We start from the raw sequence: 20,514 nt of genomic DNA on the forward strand, positions 1-20,514 counted from the left end.
CTGATTGAACTATTTATCCCGACTCTCTGTTTTCTGTTAGTTAGCCAATCCTCTATCCATGCTAATATATTACTCCCATCCCCATAAACTTTTATCTTGTGCAGTAACCTTTTATGTGGCACGTTGTCAAATGCCTTCTGGAAGTCCAAATATACCACATCCACTGGTACCCCTTTATCCACCCTGTTCGTTACATCCTCAAAGAATTCCAGCAAATTTGTCAAACATGACTTCCCTTCATAAATCCATGCTGACTCTGCCTGACTGAATGATGCTTTTCCAAATGTCCTGCTACTGTTTCTTTAATAATGGACTCCAACATCTTCCCAACCACAGATGCTAGGCTAACTGGTCTATAGTTTCCTGCTTTTTGTCTGCTTCCTTTTTTTAAATAGGGGTGTTACATTTGCAGTTTTCCAATCTGCTGGGACCGCCCCAGAATCCAGGGAATTTTGGTAAATTACAACCAGTGCATCCACTATCCACTATCCCTACCGCTACTTCTCTTAAGACCCTAGGATGCAAGCCATCAGGTCCAGGGGATTTATCCACCTTTAGTCCCATTATCTTACTGAGAACACAATCACAATCACTAAGGAGTTGATAAAGTCCCCCCCCCCCCCCCCACCACATAGCCCCTTGACTATCCACTGTTGGGATATTTTTAGTGTTCTCTACCGTAAAGACTGATACAAAATATTGGTTCTCAGATTTTCTGCCATCTCCATGTTCCCATCACTAATTTTCCGGTCTCGTCCTCTAAGGGACCAACATTTACTTTAGCCACTCTTTTCCATTTTATATACCTGTAAAAACTCTTGCTATCGGTTTTTATATTTCGTGCTAGTTTACTTTCATAGTCTATCGTCCCTTTCTTAACCATTTGTTTAGTCATTTTTTGCTGGCTTTTAAAAGCTTTCCAATCTTCTGTCCTCCCACTAGTTTTGCCCACTTTGCATGCCCTTGTTTTTAATTGGATACCATCTTTTATTTCTTTAGCTAGCCACGGATGGCTATCTTTTCTTTTACACCCTTTCCTCCTCACTGGAATATATTTTTCTTGAGAGTTATGAAATATCTCCTTAAACGTACGCCACTGTTCATCAACCGATGAACAGAATACATTTTTAAAAATGGGACTGAGTTGGTATACTAAGTTACCACCTTCTTCCTAGGCAGTCCCTCGTATCGAGGATGACTTGCTTCCACACCAAAAAGGGATGAGTTCACAGGTGTTTCAATGAGGGACCTGATATTCCAGGTCCCGAACTACATGTTGAAGGGTGGAAGATGTCTGTGCGTGGATTTTTTTAATGCGTGGTGGCCGTTGCACACCAGCCATCACACGGGCTTGATGCACTTGGCAGATGGACACTGTGCAAGGGGAGGGAAGATATTCTCAGATACTGAAAGAAGTCTAATGGAAAGTTACTAGAAACATTAAAGCATTTAATAACAGTCTACTCTGCTCTCGGGTTTCATTCATTGCAACACCAGAAACTCGTATTCTGCTGAAATGAGATGAAGATTAATGTCCTTGCAGCTGTTTTCTTGGAACTCAGAAATATATATACACGATCTTAAAAGTCACCCATTCAGCACTAGGTGGCTCAAGGAAGCATTCAGCAATGCCACTAAAAAAGAGAGTCGATATTCCTTCCCCCGACCTCCTCACCTCTCGCTCTATCTGGGTACAGGACAAGCTTGGCATATCGAAAGTGCATTCTGCTTGAGGTGACCTAAAAATGGACAGGTTCAGGTCACGACCCGAGGCCTTGCATTACCCTGGCTTGGACCATGACATGGGCTCATACCCAGAAACGGTGGGGAGAAACTCAATCGCTGCTGCAGGCCTAAGTGGCCTACAGCAACAGTAATGGCCAGCAGTACCCGGGCCTCCTGCCAGCTGTCCAAGGACAGCAGTCACGAGGCCTCCAGTCCCAAAGATGCTATGGTACACCAAAGGATAAAAGGGAACATCTCTTTCTGGACCCTTCACTAGCCTGCTGCCTGCACCTCTCGGATCCTCTGATTTGAGGGGCACGGAGCACAAGTACCAATGCCGATTAACTGTTTGCAATAAGAGTTGCCCGGGCACTAAGCAATGGAAAGTTAACCTTGAGGTATCTTGGAAGCTACTTTAACCTATCAGAATGTAAATTAGTGTGCAGGAATGCCATTGCGCTGCAGCTGCCATTTAATTTTTTTAAATAATTGTGCAAGCCAGCAAAAATGCATATAATGGAGAAGTAGTAGGAAACCCGTTTGCTGCATCATAACTCTCCCTTTTTCTACCATGCCCCAGCCCCCAAGACAAACAGGTAATTTGGACTTCAGACGATAGTGTAAAACTCATGAAATCGGCTCGGCTACCTATTAAACACCTCTCCCGATTATTATTTCCATTGAAGTTGAGTTGTTATGTTTACAATGAACACCTGTATTGCATAGTTCCAGAGAAGAGACCTTGCAGTGTACTACTCTAAGGCCAAATGTTGAAGAAAACACCTTTGTTAATTCCTCAGGATCTCATTAAGAGAAGATGTTGGGGTAGAAATAGGACATTGTTGCACCCATTTCCACCCATAACATGGACATGAGGCCCAATTTTGGGGATCGATGTTCTGCACCCCAAGGACACCTGAAAGACATCTGACCCGCAATTGGGTTGGGCCATATATCAGGTATCCATGGCAGCCATCCAAGTCCCTTTCATATGTAACTGAGAGGCATAATTTCTGTTTAGGCTCCCTTCCAGAAATTGGCAAGATGAGCGGCGTAGGCCTCGGCCTGCTCCGCACAGGCCACATCAGCAGCTGCTGTGGTCTAAGCCAACAAAATGTTAGATTTTGTTTTAAATTCCAAAAATGTTACTGTGGAGCCAGAAGGAGCAATAGTGCTACCCCGACTCCACAATATTCGGAATCATCTCTTGCCCGCCCCTCCTGTTCCAGGACATACCTTTGGGCCACAGCCAGCAAAGCAAGCAACCTGATATTCGTGCAGGCAAAATGAGTGAGTTGACTGCGGATGCACGACAGGTGCCGGAGGCCCATTGAAATTAAACAAATAAGGCACAAGGCCCAAGGTTCAATCTCAAGCGAGCCTCAAAGCTCCTGGTTAGGATACGCGCTCCATTGCTTATGGGCCTGAAAAAGAGCCAAGTCCAATATTCATCACAGGAATTTCAGAAGTTGAGTTTGAATTATCAAACAGGTAATTTTCTCTCTCTTAGATTCTCTTTATTCCTCTCCATTAACAACATGCACACTAGACAATATATATATTTCTTAAAAACAATTGAACAATCATTTCTATACTCAGCCTCTTTTTGCCTCCAAATCTGTTATCCACAGATTTGCACATCAGTTGTCCAGTGCCAACTGGTTCTCTTCCATCCTTGGAGAACAAGCAGGTGAGTGGGATTAATTATATAGCTCTTTCAAAAAGCTGGCACAAGCACATGGGCCAAATGGTCTCCTTCTGTGCTGTAAGAGTCTATGATTACCTATGAATACCTTCATTATGTTTGGTAACAGAGAAGTTTCATTTCCCTTGCATGCACTGTATACTGTTGTTTTTCTTCCCTTCTCCAAAACATGCAATATAAACAGCCAGTCAGTCCATTCATATTAGCAGCCTGCTTAGCAAACTGGGAAGTATAGGGTGGATTTTACAAATTGGTTCTTCAGACATTGAGTTTCAGAGCGATTGGGAATTTTGGCACAGAGGTCAGGAGGCTCTGCAGGATATTCCATTCATTAATAGGATTGGGTGTAAAATCCTGCAGGGCCGGTTAACCTCCACTTTCGAAGTCCCAACATGTGCTCTTGGCATGTGAAGCTCTGTACCAGGTGCAGAAATTTGTTCAAATCATTTTATATCCAGCTGCTGCATTACTTCTGTTGTGTTTCATTTCCCAACCACTGCTATGCAATACTTCTTATTTAGTTTGCTTTTAATTACAGTCGTTCCTCCAGGCTAACATTTTCACAACTTTATCTAGATGTTTTAAATATTTCTCATATTCCCTTTCAGATAGCCCCTTGGTGTGTTTATTGTCGACTGTAATAGAGTTTTGTCTCTTCATTCTTCTTTAAGTAATCATTAACACGGACCTTTACACAACTTATGGGGAGTTCAGACCTTTGAATAAAAGTTTTCTCATTCAACTGTTTGATTAGTATTGACTTATTCACCTGCAGGAGCTGGAGCTAATTTCCTTCTCAGTCCCCAGAATGGACTTAATTAATGCTTCAAACACAGGAGGGTATATTTTGCTCTTTGTGCAAAATTAAAGTTATTTTACTGATTGTCGCTATGAATCAATGACAGTTCAGTTAAATAATTTTTCTAAAACTATATACACAGTTAAACTATACCAAGTATTTTTAAGCAATTTGATGTAATGCTAGTTTACATTTCAACAGTAACACCTCATGGTAAGTGCAAAAAGTCAAGGAACTAGAAGTTTAAACTGATAAGTTACTAAAGTATATACTGTATAAATGTTGAATTTATACATGTGCCTAATTTCCCATTTTAACTCTTATGAACAGGATTTTCAAGATGGCAGCTCCAATCTTCAAGAGTGAGATGAATGTCAATGACACATAGGTGATACAAAATGGATTGATGAGTAAAAAAGGATAAATACAGATTAAGATGATCGACTGTGGTGTGGGACATGATTGTTTCTGAAGTTAGGGGACTTTGTAAATGTTGGGGCTGTTTCTATGCTTCCAGTGGAATTAATGGCTGAAAAATTACAGGATGCACGCCCGTGAATTCCTGCGATGCACTTCCTGATGACTGGTGTTCGCCAGGGTACATTGAATCAGCCCTGTTATGCACACAAGGCAAGAATGAATAATGTAGGATAACAGACTGGATACGTATTCTGCAGATTAACTTTAGCGGGGGCGGGGAGAAACTTTGCAAAATTCTTTTTAGGATTAACCAAGTTGGGGACGGTGAATGATAGCAATGGGCTTGATGTGCCAAATGGCCTTTTCGTGCTTTGTACTTATGTTCTTATTAATTGTGCCTTCCTTGGATAGTGGAAGGTGAAACAGCGATTTACTTGTACTTTCAATTTAGTATTTCGCTGCTCATGATGTGGTCTCCTCTACACTGGGGAGACCAAACGCAGATTGGGTGAGCGCTTTGCAGACCACCTCCATTCAGTCCGTAAGCGTGACTCCGAGCTTTCGGTCGCCTGTCACTTTAATTCCCTGCTCCACTCCCACTCCGACATCGCTGTCCTCGGTCTCCTACACTGTTCCAATGAAGCCCAACGCAAGCTCGAGGAACAACACCTCACCTTTCATTTAGGCACTTTACAGCCCTCTGGACTCAACATCGAGTTCAACAATTTCAGATAACCTCTGCCCATTTTTGGCTTCCTTCCGCCCTCCCCCTTCCCGCCCCCCAAACCGCCCGCACCGATCTTATGTTTTTTTCTCTTTGTCTCCAATGTCTGCTGGTCGTTATTCCACCATTCACACCCTATCTAGACTAACCTTTTTCTAATTTTTGCCATTACCACTTCAATTTGGCCCCTCCTCCCTTTTATCTCTCTAATCTCTTCTGCCTTCCACCCTATCACAGACCTTCCTTTTTGTTTTTTCATCCCCTCCCGCTTTCAGTGCTCCTTAAGAATCTGTTCTTTTCGAACATTCACCAGTTCTGACGAAGGGTCATCGACCTGAAACGTTAATTCTGTTTTTCTCTCCACAGATGCTGCTGAGATTTCCAACATTTTCTGTTTTTAGTCCCTAAATGTGGATCAGTGTGATCAATATACTTCCAGCTCTATTCAGTATGGTAAAGAGACCCATGATAGGAGTTACCTGCAACCTCAGTAATAGGTTTGAAGAGAGCTGGGCTATATGGTAAGATCCTAAACCAGTAGCTGTACCACTTTAAATGCAAGAAGGATGCATCTGACTTAAACCAACCTGCTACACGAGAGGCAGAGATCAGCATGGCTATGAATGGAAGGAAATTAAGCAAAAGGTGCATTCAGCTTACATGAAGTGCCATTTAACCACAACCTCCATATATTAAAGCAGAGTTACATCCAACACCACTTCATAGAGGCATAAGATATAACAAGCCAAAGAAGGAAGATTTGGAGGTGTGACCAAACATTTGATCGAAGAGGTGGGTTTTAAGGAGGTTCTTAAAGGAGAGGTGTGGTAGTTCCCGGCGCGAATTCCAGAGCGTGGAGCCGAGGCAGCTGAAAGCATGGTTGGCAATGGTGGTATGAAGGAAAGGGGGATGGATAAGTACTAGAGTGGATTTATCTAGTACCCTAAAGGTTATAGCTGGCAGAATTATCGCACAAGCACAGTATTTGTGAAGTGGGGAGGATGGGCTGATAATATTGTCTAACATCCTTACAAGTTATCAATACTAAGAAAAATATCATTAAGCTTATATCCAATAAATCCATCAGAGCCTGCTTAGGCTTTTACAAATACAGCTCTGATTTAATAAAACGAGGCAAATATGATTGTTGCTACTGCTCATGCAAGGAGCTGATTTCCAACATTGGAAATGTACAGAAAAAATTAATGTTCACCAGCTGCGTAATGTGACATTAGAAGCAGCATGATTGGAAAATCAGCTTACTGGGTAGAAGAAGAATTTATGAATGTAAAAGTCCTTCACTGAGGGCACATCAGGCACGATCCTGCAGTAACAATGGATTTTTGGAGCCCTTCTTTTTAGGCTATAAAGCTTAGGTGGCCTCACCCACTCCTAATGCCATAACCTTGTCCAGACTTGCATGCATCCTCAGCTTCTCTGACACCAATTTAGTTCTCTTTCCCACTTCCTTTGAAAGAAAGACTTGCATTTATATAGCACCTTTCACAATCACTGGACATCTCAAAGCGCATAACAGCCAATGAAGTACTTTTAGAGTGCAGTCACTGTTGTAATGTGGGAAAAGCAGCAACCAATTTGCGCACATGCAAGCTCCCACAAACAACAATGTCATAATGAACAGATAATCTGTTTTTTTGTTATGTTGATTGAGGGATAAGTATTGCCAGGACACCAGGGATAACTCCCCTGCTCTTCTTTGACTTAGTGCCATGGGATCTTTTACATCTACTTGAGAGAGCAGATGGGATCTCGGTTTAAGGTCTCATCCGAAAGATGGTACCTGCGACAGTGAAGTGCTCCCTCAGCACTGCATTGGAATGACAGCCTGGATTTCTTTGTGCCCACAAGCTTCTGACTCAGAGGAGAGAGTGCTCCCCACTGAGCCACAGCTGACACTATGGTCCACCATCAGCGGCCACTTCTTCATCCACTATGCCAAGCATAGGCTGACAAAATTAAGAACATTGTAAAGCTTTAAAATAACTTTTGTGGAATTCTTATTTTACAGTTCTAGCCATCTATCCTAGTAATCTCGTAACTTGCTCAAATTGCTTTTGCCACATTGACCAATGAAAGTGATGTGCTCATTCATTTGTACCCATTGGTGTTGATTTTAACCCCCAGCTGGTTTCCAGGGACCGGGGAAAGTGCAAACGCATTTGCAAGTGTAAGTTTGTGGCCTGGAGTATTTGAACTTCTGGGCCTCATCTATGTCACCGGTCAACTGCCCGCCCAAAATGGGCATTGACACAACTGGCTCCTGATTCGCATAGATGTACGCAACTCCCTCCTGCTTCCGGCAGGCGGCTCAGCCATCGAACTGTAGTGAGCAATTAAAATGGTAGACAGTGAGATTCCACAACAGCTTGCGATCAGGCTGTATGCTCCATTTTAAACCCCCCCCCCACACACACAGGGCAGGGTGTGTTACAATCCCCTCCAATTGTATATTTCTGATTCACATTTGACCAACTTTGCATTAATCAGCGTTACATTTCATTGGCCATCTGGCCAACCAATTGCATAACCAATCCAAGGGTTGATTCTCTGTTGATGGTACTGTAGGGGCAGCACCAGGACATAGTGAGCATCCCATTCACTCAAGTTGCATGAGTTGCCATCACTGGATTTTGCAAGCTCAGACTAATTAACTATATAAAGTATGCTCCAGTACAGATTGGTCTTGCCCATGATGTATCGTTGGTGGTAGGAAATAGTTACAGCTCTTAAAGGCAAAAGTATGAGCCATGATAACTCAATACCTGTGGCAAATTAAATTTGATTGCAGTTTATTTGAACTGTGCCCAAAGAGGTTTCTTCTGAAGGTGTAGAATAGCATATTCGCAGATGAAAGGATTGGTATCCATAATAGTTAGTGGAGAGGCCGATGTTGCTGAATACATTTTTGGCCACTGCATTGTGCTGGCCACTGCATTGTGCATGTACATGGAAAGGACCGTTTAATGCACTAGACACTGGACAGCCTGCAAGATGACTTTTACTGCCTGCAACGGTGCTTCAGCGGGGGTATATTCTAGCTGATTGTTAGGAGCTTGGCTGCAGGTGGCCTCTTCCTCCATCACCTGCTCCTTTTTTACTGCCATCTGGATTGCAATGTTGGACAGCATGTAGCAGACTAAGATGATGTCAGAGACCCAGATGGGACAGTATTGCAAGATGCCTCCTGGTCTACTCAGGCATCTGAGCACTGCCTATAGCGTGTTCAACATTGATCCTTGTGGCTGTACAGGCCTTGTACCTTCACTCTGCTGTTGTTTGTGGCTTGGTTGTCCAGAAGCTATCCTAGCTGTTTACTTTCTCCTTCAATGAGCCCAAACACAGACACAGAGGATTGGTTTAAGATTAAAGTAGCATGACACTGCCTGAGAAATGGACAACAAACTGCACAATCCTGCATTGCTAATTACTGTTTACCTGGATGTTGACGAAGTTAAATTGTTTTCTATTCATGATGGCCATGGCAAAAGGTGTGCTGAACTTTGCTAAATCCTGCAATAGCAAAAAGCTGGACAATCTCATTCTGCTGCCGGGTTTCCAGGGGTAAGTAATGAAGTTGTTTTCCCAGCATCAATGAGCTGCTTGATTCATATCTGCACTGCAGATTGACCAATGTCCCCCATGGGAGCTTATAATGAACCTGATGCATACAGATTCAGGGTGCAGTGCCCTTGACTGCTGCTGGCAGTACAGTACTGCCCCTGTGCTAGAGGCTGCCTGTAACCTTTGAGCAAAAGTTATAACTCTGTCACTGACTTCCTGGTGAATAGTGCCTGTGAAGGCAATTTTCCTCAGACAATCCTTGGCAGGTGTGTCTGCTTCTATAGACATGGCTGCATGGGTAAAGCATATTGGGTGCAATAAAACCTGTCTCACATCCCTCCTCCCTTTCATTCTCTTCCTTCGCCTCACAAAATAAGAATTAAATCCTACTGGATTTCCACTATCAAAAATTGTAATTGTGGCAATAATCAATTTACTGACGAAAATCTGAAACTAAAGCCATTATATCCGTTGGTTCTCTCCCTCTCCCATTTTTCTATCCCAGACCATTTATATAGATTAGAAACAGCATACATAGCACCACGTGTGGATACATTAATGGAGCATGGGTGACACGCAATATGTGAACTATACAGTACTGGATTTGAGGCAATCGGCAAGTTATTGTGTCCGTACTGTGACTAGAAAATATATGAACACAACAAACAAGAAATGGGCTTGCAATCCAATTCGACCTGTCACCATACCTTACAACATTGACTACACTTCAAAAATAATTCATTAAACTGCGAAGTGTTCAGGGACATCCTGCGGTTGTGAAAGGCGCTATATAAATGAAAGTTCTTTCTTTCTGTCATACAGCATTCGTCACATCAATGGAGAAGTAAACCTACTCACACAAAACCCATTGCTACACTTCCATTTCCCGTCTAACAGAGGAGAATATAATTTTAACTCGACCACAGATGAGCTATGTATATCTTTTCCCTGCAGCCCCCATCCCGCCGCCCCCCCCCCAACCCGGTGTTGCAGTGTCCAGCATTTTACCATGTGTGTCAACAGAGTTCTGAGGTGCCCTAATGTATCAATGTGTGAGAGAAGGCAATCTGCCCAAGTATCAGATTATACACTGTAAATTCCATTCCCTAGTATGACAACTTCTCCTAAAAATAGTTTTCCTGGATCATGCACATTTTTTTGAAAGACACATCAAAAAGATTTCCATGTTCTTTGGTTCTCTTGAGTTCCTCCTGTATACACAAGGAGAAAGAAACACCGAGAAATATATGGAAACAAGCTATTAAGGTATTTTGATTTAAGATAAACAAAATGCCTTATCTTCAGGAAAAAGTAAATGTTGTAAAAATCATTTAGCACTTGCATTTTTCTACTTTTAATTGCTTTCTCTTTCTGTTCCTTTTTCATTTTGTTTCTCTTTCTGCTGAACTGTTTTTGCCCTTGCTGCTAGTTCTTTAGTCTTCTAATTTCTCCTTGCTTGCTTTGTCTTCTAATCTCTCATCGCTTGCTTTGTCTACTTAAATGGGAATTGAATTCAGCATTAGAGCTGTTGGTGTCAGCAGTCATCGATGACTTACCCTGCTTCACAAAGAATCTTGGTGACCATTTTGAAATTTGCAGCAGAAAACCCTGGCGGGTGATCAAAGTTAGCTGTTTTTTGCCCATATTTTGATTCCCATTGGGATTCCTAATTTTATTAGTTTTTGGTATATTAGGTGTTATAATTACAAGGTTCAGTTGGCAATAACGGGCACAAAAGTTGGAGCTCGCAAAGATGTTGAGAAATTGTACTTGGGTACCAATAGGCAAGTCATATATCTCCCATGGTCTAATATATGTTCCAACAACCACTGTTTAACAAGTAATTGTTAGTACTGCAGTTAAACTTTTTACTTTTAAGAGGCAAAATTCCAGATGATGACTGGAAGGGAGTTCCATAGATGGAAGTGATTTGCAGCTTGCCATTTCCTGTAGACTTTCTACATTGATGGCATCTTGAGGTGTAACTACAAATCTCTTGTGTTCATAGCATAAACACTGAACACTTAAACACTAGTAATCTTTGTGACTATAAATCAATGATAATGTTGTACAGTCTGGCCTAATCTTTCCTGATACTGTAAAGCATGGATGCTGGCAAAGAGTAGGATATCCTTATTAAAGTCACTCCTCCATATGGCTTTGGACTGCAATGAATCCAAGAGCAAGAGATAGATTTTCTCTGTGACTTGTAAAATACAGGTACAAACCCCAACTTTGCGACAGCAATTAAACTGGGGCTATGTCTATCCATGGTTTGGTGAGCCTGTGCCACTTGAGAGGAGGACTAGCCATGCCACATTTTGTAAAGCTAGCTCCCTATGAATGAAAAACAAACAGGTATTTTGGCCAGAGGTGTTGATTGTTATTAAAAGGCAGGGTGATGTTGTTGGGACGAAAGTTCTATTCCAGGCAAAAGTAGCCTGACTGCATAGAAAAATAAATCAGGATTTCTGCCCCCCGCCCCCCCCCCCCCCCCCCCGATTTACTGAGAATGCTTTGGAGGTGTATAAGGTGCAGCCAAAAAGGAATGGCCCTCTTTGGAGCATAAGGCTTCCTTTCTATTAGAGCAGAGGTCAAAACTGTTTGTATGGAGGTCAGTGAGTGTGGATGGACCTGAGGAATCAATGAGGAAGAAGTTTTGTGGTATCAGAAGTGCCAAAGTAAATGTGCCCACCTTCGCATTTGTTATTTTACGACTAGGATATAGATTGCACAGCCTAATTTGTGAGCCACAGCACCCTGAGAAAAGTAGCGTGCAAAGTGTGCAGACTATATTTTCCCCTCTGCCACATACTCTTTTATTGCAGAATAGTTGTAAATCACATTTTTAGTTGGGCTCATACATAACTTTCATTGTGGCATATGAAAATTGAAAGGTATGCTGAGAATCAACAGTACCACCAAAATGATATGCATGCTGCGTTGGACTGGACTCATACCAACACAGATGTGGAGTGGCCACAGTGCAGCTGAGCGTGTGCTCTGCAATTCTACCATTTGCACATCTGAGACTGGCGCTGCCCATTCCTTTGCCTGCGATTTGTTTTGCTGTGAAATGTATTGCCAGTGGAGCCTCACAACATTGAGACTCCCGACTTTGTAGGATCCTGAAGTTCCCAAAAGTGACTCAGCTTTTCTAGCCACCTTTTCCACTTATTTACCTCAATGTCATTTGAATATGATTATCAAGCTAAGGAGATGAATTTTGTAAATAAAGAAAATATCTAACATACAGTGAGTAGACATAGGTGGCTAACATCCTTGTCAAGGGGCATTAACTTGGTTTTCTCAGAACTGAAAATAATATGCCATTTATCCATCCATTTTCTAATTCTGGCTGCACTTGCCTTCAAGTGATTTAATTGCTGCTTTCAGGTAGGGACTTAAAAACTCCATCAACAAGGCAAAGCATGTTACTTACATGTAACTTGGTTGAAATGGTTATCAGTCTTGGCTCAATAGTAGTACTCTCTGGGGCCGAAATTACCCACTGCTGGAAACGGGGTGCACCTACCCTGTTTGTTGATTTTACCGGCACGGTGGATGTGGTGGCCTCTTGAGCAAAATTTCGCTCTTTGGCTATTTTTTTCCCGGCAGACCGGAAGCCGGTCATAATGGGGACGGATGTGCGGTGGTAAACGGAAGTTCGCAGTCTAGAGGGGTGGAAGTTGGGTGGGGGGGGGGGGGTGGGCGGGCAGAGTGTCTGCCGCTGTCAGTCATCAGAGTAGTGCGGATGACGTCATCACGGCGCCGCATCACCACGGCTCTCCCCTTCACTTAAACGGGAGAGCCTGCACGATTCTTTAAGTTCGGTCCACTGGGCCATGAGAGAGGGTTTTGGCTGGGCCAGCGGCCTGGCACCCAAGAGGGCCATAATCGTCGGTCTGACATGGCAGTCGGCCAACAAAAAAAAACATGGCGACAGCGGCACTGGGTCCTCTGCTTTAATCAGAGCTGCACCACCATTGCAGAAAGACTACAACCTCACTGCACCGGCAGAAAAAGCAGCTTTTGGCACCATGCGGCGGGAGCAAGATTTTTTAAGCGGAATTTCACCATCGGGGGGGTGGGGGGGGGGGTACCCGCTCTGATCACGCACTGAGCGGGCCAACGCCAGTATGCCACAGAAGTGGAATTTACAAAATGGCGGCCATTACACAAGAAATCGGCAGCCACTGCACTCCGCAGCGTGACTGCCGATTTCCGGCGGTAACAGGTCTTAACGGACGGGGCAATTTCGGCCCCTCTGAGTCAGATGGTCGTGGGTTCAAACCCCACTCCAGAGACTTGAGTGCTTGAGACTGGCACATCAGTGCAGTACCGAGGGAGTGCTGCCCTGTTGGAAATGCCGTCTTCAAGAGCATGAAAAACAGATAATCTGGTCATTTGTCTCACTCTTGTTTGTGGGACCTTACTGTGTACAAATTGGTTACTGTGTTTCCCTATATTACAACACCCACGACGCTTCAAAAGGTGTGAAGCATATCAGGCCTGCACTCCTTCCTTCCTTCCTTCCTTCCTTCCTTTCAGTCTTTCTTCAAAAAAGATCCGTATTGTGCCAGTCCAGTAATATGCACATACTCCATTTTCTTTCTCCCTGAAAGCCACCATTATTGAGGGACATTGTCATTTTCGCCACCTAAGTGGTAATCTAGCAGAGAACCTGCTCAATTTTTATTTTATTGATCACCACCCAGGCACTGAAGGTGAAAATTATCTCTGTAATTGCTCCATTGTGAGATTTGCTGTTTTGCCAAATCTAGTGAAAACAAATTTTCCCCTCCTGTCAGCAATGGATACCAAGCTTTCACAAAAGATGCTGTGTAAGAGGTCTGGATCCCATGATACCATTTAATTCAGGCCCTTCTGACAAGAGGAGTCAAGAGAAGCCTTCAGTTTTCAAAATCCACAGATCTCATTCCTTCTCAGAGTAAAATACTTGTGCAAAGAATCAAAAAAAAAAATCTGTACATTTCAAATGATCAAGGTTATAAAAGTAGAGCCTACAGCAGGGAAACATGAGAAAAGAAAACATAAGTAACAGCAGGCAATTTCTGAGAGAGTATTTTTCACATAAATGGTCCTTAATTTGTATAATTTACATGCAAGTTGTCAATTTAGGCACTTTCCCTCCTATGGGGAGCTACCATGTTATGGTCTCCTTCCAGGACTAGAATGAATCTGATGAGACAATTTAGGTGTGCAGCTCTAAGTGCCATTCACTAAGATGGAAGTCAAAGCCTTGGATGGATATGAGCCAGATAAACCCAATAGCAGTGGAGGACAAAGCAGTAACTAACCAATACTAATTGTTGCCAATTTAGATGGTACCACATCAGCCTCTAGGCCAGTTCCAAAGGACCAATTTTGTACAATGAATTGCATCACATGTAGGCAACCACATAACTTACATCATAAGTGATAGTGAAGACCCAAAATGGTACCTCTCCAAAGGAAGACATAGATTTATAATTCAGGGAAGTAAGTGATAAATTAAAATTAATCCTTTTTTAAATGCTTTTGTTGATAGAATTGCTTGGTAATCAACTATCTAGGCCCTAAACTCTGAAGTTCCCTCCCTAAGCCTCTCTACCTCTCTTTCCTCCTTTAAGACGCTCCTTAAAATCTACCATTTTGACCAAGCTTTTGGTCATCAACCCTAATATCTATTATGTGGCTCGGTGTCAAATTTTGTTTTATAACACTTCTGTGAAGCGCCTTGGGACATTTTACTACGTTAAAGGCGCTATATAAATACAAGTTGTTGTTGTTATGTGGCGATGGCAATTTGGTATTTTCTTGGAGACTGAGTGGCATTTTAGATAATGCAGTTTTCTTTTTGTTTTGTTTCTGCCTTTTGTTTGGTGCAACTTGTTTGGTGTAAAAAGGCTTAATCCTATTAAAACATTCCTGTTGATGCTTATGTGCCGAACAGAGATTGATTGTAGCCTGCAATGTCTCATCTACTTGTACACATTTGACATTTAGACCATGAGATAAATTGAGCTGTTTCAGAATTGCAGGTCACTCTGACTTTTTCAAGACAAATATTTAAAATATAATTAAAACACATTGTTCACAACACTGCATAAAATTTTTTAAGGACATACAGTGTGTGCTTAGGTAACGTGCACACAGCGGGGGCTTATTTTGATTTTGTGCAATACTGCGATAGTGTAAAATGGGTGATAGCGAATCGGCAGCAGGTTTTACATCTCTCCTGATTATTAGTTTCATTGACTTGAATGGAAGTAAAAATCAGGAGAGATGTAAAACGGGCTGCCGGTTCGCTGTCACATGCTTTACACAATCGCACAAAGTCAAAATTACCCCCACTATCTATGCTTAACTGGGATGTGTCTTCTGTTGAGTTGTCCTATAGTCCTGACTGTCAGAAAGAGGCAATTACTGGAGTGTCTTAGCTGCTCCTTAGTGATTTGTGTATTTGTAGTCCGAGATCCCTTTGTTCCTCTACCCCACCTAGACTCGCACCCTCCAAGCAAAAAGTGACCTCTCTATTTTTCCTACTGAAATGTAATACCCCACATTTATTGAACTTCATTTGCCAATTATATGCCCATTCTACAAGTTTATTAATGGCCTCCTGTAATTTGTCGCAGTCCTCCTCAGTATTGACTATTCCCCCCAATTTGGTGTCATCCGCAAATTTAGAAATTGTGTTTCTGATTCCAAAGTCTAAATTGTTAACATAAATTGTGAACAACAGTGGTTCTAGCACTGATCCTTGTGGAACACGACTAATCACCTTCTGCCACTGTGAAGCTATTCTGTTCCTCAGCACTCACATGGCTCACCTTGATGAAACCAAAAGAGACAATAATACCCAGATCGATATACATGAACTGGAGACCAGGAATAGGCAAACAGTGGGGGACATGAAAGGTGATAAATCTATAAGATGTATATACATGAATGCTCGAAGATCAGAAATAAGGTGCCAGAACTGAAAGCTATGGTGACAGTAGGGAACTTGTATCGGGCCGCCTTGACCTGTGTAAGAACACCACCGCAGGTTGGGGCTATAAATAGAGATGGAGCGCCGGGCCCTGGAACGTTGTGGAGGAGGTGCAGCGAATGAGGGTACGGGGCCCAGAAGAGGCGAGGGCCCAGGGGCAGCACAGGCCAGCCCACACTGCGATATGTGTGCGCACTAGGTCCGTGCAGCAGAGCAGGTCTCCAGTCGTCCTGGTTCAACCCTTGCCACTGGATAAAGGCCGAGCTCTGTCAAGCCCGTGTGGTGGCTGATGTACAACGGTGACCACACGTTAAAAAAATCCACACACAGGCATCTTCCACCCCCTCAACTGGAGTTCAGGACTGGAACATCGGGTCCTTCATTGAAACATCTGTGAACTCTTGTGGAAGCAAGTCATCTTCGTTCGAGGGACTGCCTATGATAATAACTCTGTTTACATGTAAAGGGATTCAAATCCCCTGAATCCTGGAGTAAGCTGGTGGCTGCAAGGATTTTGCAACTGCCAGCTGCAGCAATGGCACAGTAAAGCCATGGACAGCACTTACAGGGTAAGATGGCAACACCTGGGTCGCCTTGCAGCTATCAATCAAAATATTGACAAAGAAAGAGATAGCTGGCAGGATATCCCACCCAGTTTCCATAGCCACTGATGGAAACAATACTGGCAGGGGAGCAGTCAGTGGGATCTTCAGGATAGGAGTTAAAATCCTGGTCTGGCAGGTAGGCATTCATTTTGATTGCGCACATAAAGGTAATGGCTGAAGGACAACATAGGGCAGCAAGGGAATAAATAGAGGAGCTTCTATGAAGGGGGTGGATGGGAGAGTAAGCATGAAATAAAACCTACAGAGGAGTCAAGAGGCAGAAAAGGAGAGCAGAAAAGCTGAGCTTAAATAAGCATCCCTCAGTATAGAAATTACACAAAAAAAATGTAGGACAGCATGAATGAGAAAAGGGAGGCCATTTTGTCCATCAGGTCCACCCTTCCACAAACTTTTTGTGATTACTATCGACTCTTTGCCACCTACTTAATCTCCTGATAAACAATCCTGGGTGGATACGCCATGATCCTTGAAGGTCATTAAGCAAATGTCCAGAATATTCAAGCCATTCTCATGTCAGCACTATTCAAACCGAAGCAGTTTCCCTCCATGGAGAGAGAGAGAGAGAGAGAGGCACAGCACTAAAGAAAGAGAGACAGAAAGACAGAAAGAAAGACAGAGAAAAAGAAAGACATGCATTTGTACAGCGCCTTTCACGACCACCCAAAGCGTTTTACAGTCAATGAAGTACTTTTTAAAGAGTAGGCACTGTTGTAATGTAGGAAATGCGGCAGTCAATTTCATCACAGCAAGCCCCCACAAACAGCATTGTGGTAATGAACAAATAATTTGTTTTAGTGATGTTGATTGAGGGATAAATAATTTCCAGGACACCTGAAATAACTCCCCTTCTCTTTGAAATAGGGCCATGGGATCTTTTATGTCCACCTGCGAGAGCAGACAGGGCCTCGGTTGAACATCTCTTCTGAAAGATGGCACCTCCAACAGTGCAGCACTCCCTCTGCACTGCACTGGAGTGTTAGCCTAGATTTTTGTGCTCACGTCTCTGGAGCGGGACTTGAACCCACAACCTCTGACTCAGAGTCGAGCATGTTACAAACTGAGCCTCGGCTGACACAAGTAGTCAGAGGGAATCGGAGAGCCAGTATTTTAGGAAAAGTTGTGAAAAATCAAGTTTAAGAGCAGACTTGAGAAATATGTGGAACAGATTGTCGACACAGGTGAATCATAGCAACTCACAGTACGGAAGGAGGCCATTGGTCCATCATGTCCGCGCAGGCCGATAAAGAGCTATCCAGCCTAATCCACTTTCCAGCTCTTGGTCCGTAGCCTTGTAGGTTACGGCACTTCAAGTGCATATCCAAGTACTTTTTAAAAGTGGTGAGGGTTTCTGCCTCTACCACCTTTCAGGCAGTGAGTTACATAGCCCCACCACCCTCTGGGTGAAGAAATTTCCCCTCAAATCCCCTCTAAACCTCCTATCAATTATAGACTGGTTAGCCTGACATCAGTAGTGGGGAAAATGTTGGAATCAATTATTAAAGATGAAATAGCAGCGCATTTGGAAAGCAGTGACAGGATCGGTCCAAGTCAGCATGGATTTATGAAAGGGAAATCATGCTTGACAAAACTTCTAGAATTTTTTGAGGATGTAACTAGTAGATTGGACATTATACTGCATCTGCCATGCATTTGCCCACTCACCTAACCTGTCCAAGTCACTCTGCAATCTCTTAGCATCCTCCTCACAGTTCACACTGCCACCCAGCTTAGTGTCATCTGCAAACTTGGGGATATTACACTCAATTCCTTCATCTAAATCATTAATGTATAATGTATATTGTATAGTGGATGTGGTGTATTTGGACTTTCAAAAGGTTTATGACAAGGTCCCACACGAGATTGGTGTGCAAAATTAAAGCACCATGGTCTTGGGGGTAATGTACTGACATGGATAGAGAACTGGTTGGCAGACAGGAAGCAGAGAGTCGGGATAAATGGGTCCTTTTCAGAATGGCAGGCAGTGACCAGTGGGGTGCCGCAGGGCTCAGTGCTGAGTCCCCAGCTATTTACAATATACATTAATGATTTAGATGAAAGAATTGAGTGTAATATCTCCAAGTTTGCAGATGACACTAAACTGGGTGGTGGTGTGAGCTGCGAGGAGGATGCTAAGAGGCTGCAGGGTGACTTGGACAGGTTAGGTGAGTGGGCAAATGCATGGCAGATGCAGTATAATGTGGATAAGTGTGAGGTTATCCACTTTGGTGGCAAAAACACAAAGGCAGAATATTATCTGAATGGCGGCAGATTAGGAAAAGAAGAGGTGCAACGAGATCTGGGTGTCATGGTACATCAGTCATTGAAAGTTGGCATGCAGGTACAGCAGGCGGTGAAGAAGGCAAATAGTATATTGGCCTTCATAGCTAGGGGATTTGAGTATAGGAGCAGGGAGCTCTTACTGCAGTTGTACAGGGCCTTGGTGAGGCCTCACCTGGAATATTGTGTTCAGTTTTGGTTTCCTAATCTGAGGAAGGGCGTTCTTGCTGGACTGGACTTGAGGGAGTGCAGCAAAGGTTCACCAGACTGATTCCCAGGATGGCAGGACTGACATATAAGGAGAGACTGGATCAACTGGACCTTTATTCACTGGCGTGTAGAAGGATGAGAGGGGATCTGATAGAAACATATAAAATTCTGATGGGACTGGACAGGTTAGATGCAGGAAGAATGTTCCCGATGTTGGGGAAGTCCAGAACCAGGGGACACAGTCTAAGGATAAGGGATAAGCCATTTAGGACTGAGATGAGGAGAAATTTCTTCACTCAGAGAGTTGTTAACCTGTGGAATTCCCTACCGCAGAGAGTTGTTGCTGCTAGTTCATTGGATATATTCAAGAGGGAGTTAGATATGGCCCTTATGGCTAAAGGGGTCAAGGGGTATGGAGAGAAAGCAGGAAAGAGGTACTGAGGGAATGATCAGCCATGATCTTATTGAATGGTCGTGCAGGCTCGAAGGGCTGAATGGCCTACTCCTGCACCTATTTTCTATGTTCTATGATTACCAACTACTTTGGGCCCAAGTTTCGAATGGAGTTGCTCCTATTTTTTTTGGAGTAGCTAGTTTAGTTTGGAGTATCTTAGAAATCGTAATTCTCGGCATTTAGTTTGCTCCAGTTCTAGTGAGTTAGTTTAGTTTCGTGTTCGTTCAGTTTTTTTTCCAAAAGGGGCCGTTACCAGCCACTTATGCCTATTTTGCAAGTTTAGGCACCGAAAAGTTACTCCAAATTAACTGAGAACGGAGTAAGTGTGGACTTTTGTACGCTCAGAAAAACCTTGCGTACACTTTAGAATTAGGCGCAGGTAAGCCAGAGATGGAGAGAGGGGACGGGGGTGTGGGGGGGCGTGGAAGGGAATTTAGAGGGAAGTTAGGGGATTTTCCAAAGCATTAAACACTTCACTTTTAAAAATAAAGCATCATCAATAATAAATGATAAATAAAATCAATCAATAAATAAAAAATAAAAAGTTCCTACCTCACCTATCCATTCGGGAGCACAGAGAGCCCAGCCAGGGCTAGGGGCTGCGAGCTGCAGGCTGGAAACTAGCACTCTGCAGGAGTCCATTCGGCCAGGGCTAGGGGTTGGTGCTGCAGGCTGGAAATCTGCTCTCTGCCCGCTCCAGGAGCCCATTTGGCCAGGGCTAGGGGCTGGTGCTGTCGGCTGGAAATCGGCTCTCTGCAGGAGCCCATTTGGCCAGGGCTAGGGGCTGCATGCTTCGGGCCCCTCACACACAGCCAGCAGCACACAGAATTTGGGGACCAGGAGCTATTGCGCACGCATGCGCGCAGCTGCCGGCACTCTTTTTGGCCCAGGGCTGTAACTCTGCCTCCCTGCTGTTGTGCTGCGTCGCGCTGACTGCTGAACAGGCCTGCTGCACTCAGAGAATCGCGAGGTAAGCTTTTGGCGCGCTTTTCATT

The 20,514-nt window shown here is 43.5% G+C and overlaps 1 protein-coding gene and 1 long non-coding RNA gene across 3 annotated transcripts in view; one reads left to right on the top strand and one right to left on the bottom strand.

Annotated features, from left to right (window-relative positions):
* The window catches only part of slc6a9 (solute carrier family 6 member 9), a 295,904-nt gene that overhangs the window by 185,774 nt on the left and 89,616 nt on the right, over positions 1-20,514 (bottom strand). The gene's annotated exons all lie outside the window — the stretch shown is intronic.
* Positions 10,154-20,514, top strand: part of LOC139268522 (uncharacterized) — a 295,271-nt gene continuing 284,910 nt past the window's right edge. The window contains exon 1 of the long non-coding RNA XR_011594048.1: positions 10,154-10,221. This is a non-coding gene — a long non-coding RNA (uncharacterized lncRNA). The remainder of the gene's footprint in view (positions 10,222-20,514) is intronic.

This window comes from Pristiophorus japonicus, chromosome 8 (genome assembly GCF_044704955.1).
Source record: "Pristiophorus japonicus isolate sPriJap1 chromosome 8, sPriJap1.hap1, whole genome shotgun sequence".
NCBI lineage: Eukaryota > Metazoa > Chordata > Chondrichthyes > Pristiophoridae > Pristiophorus > Pristiophorus japonicus.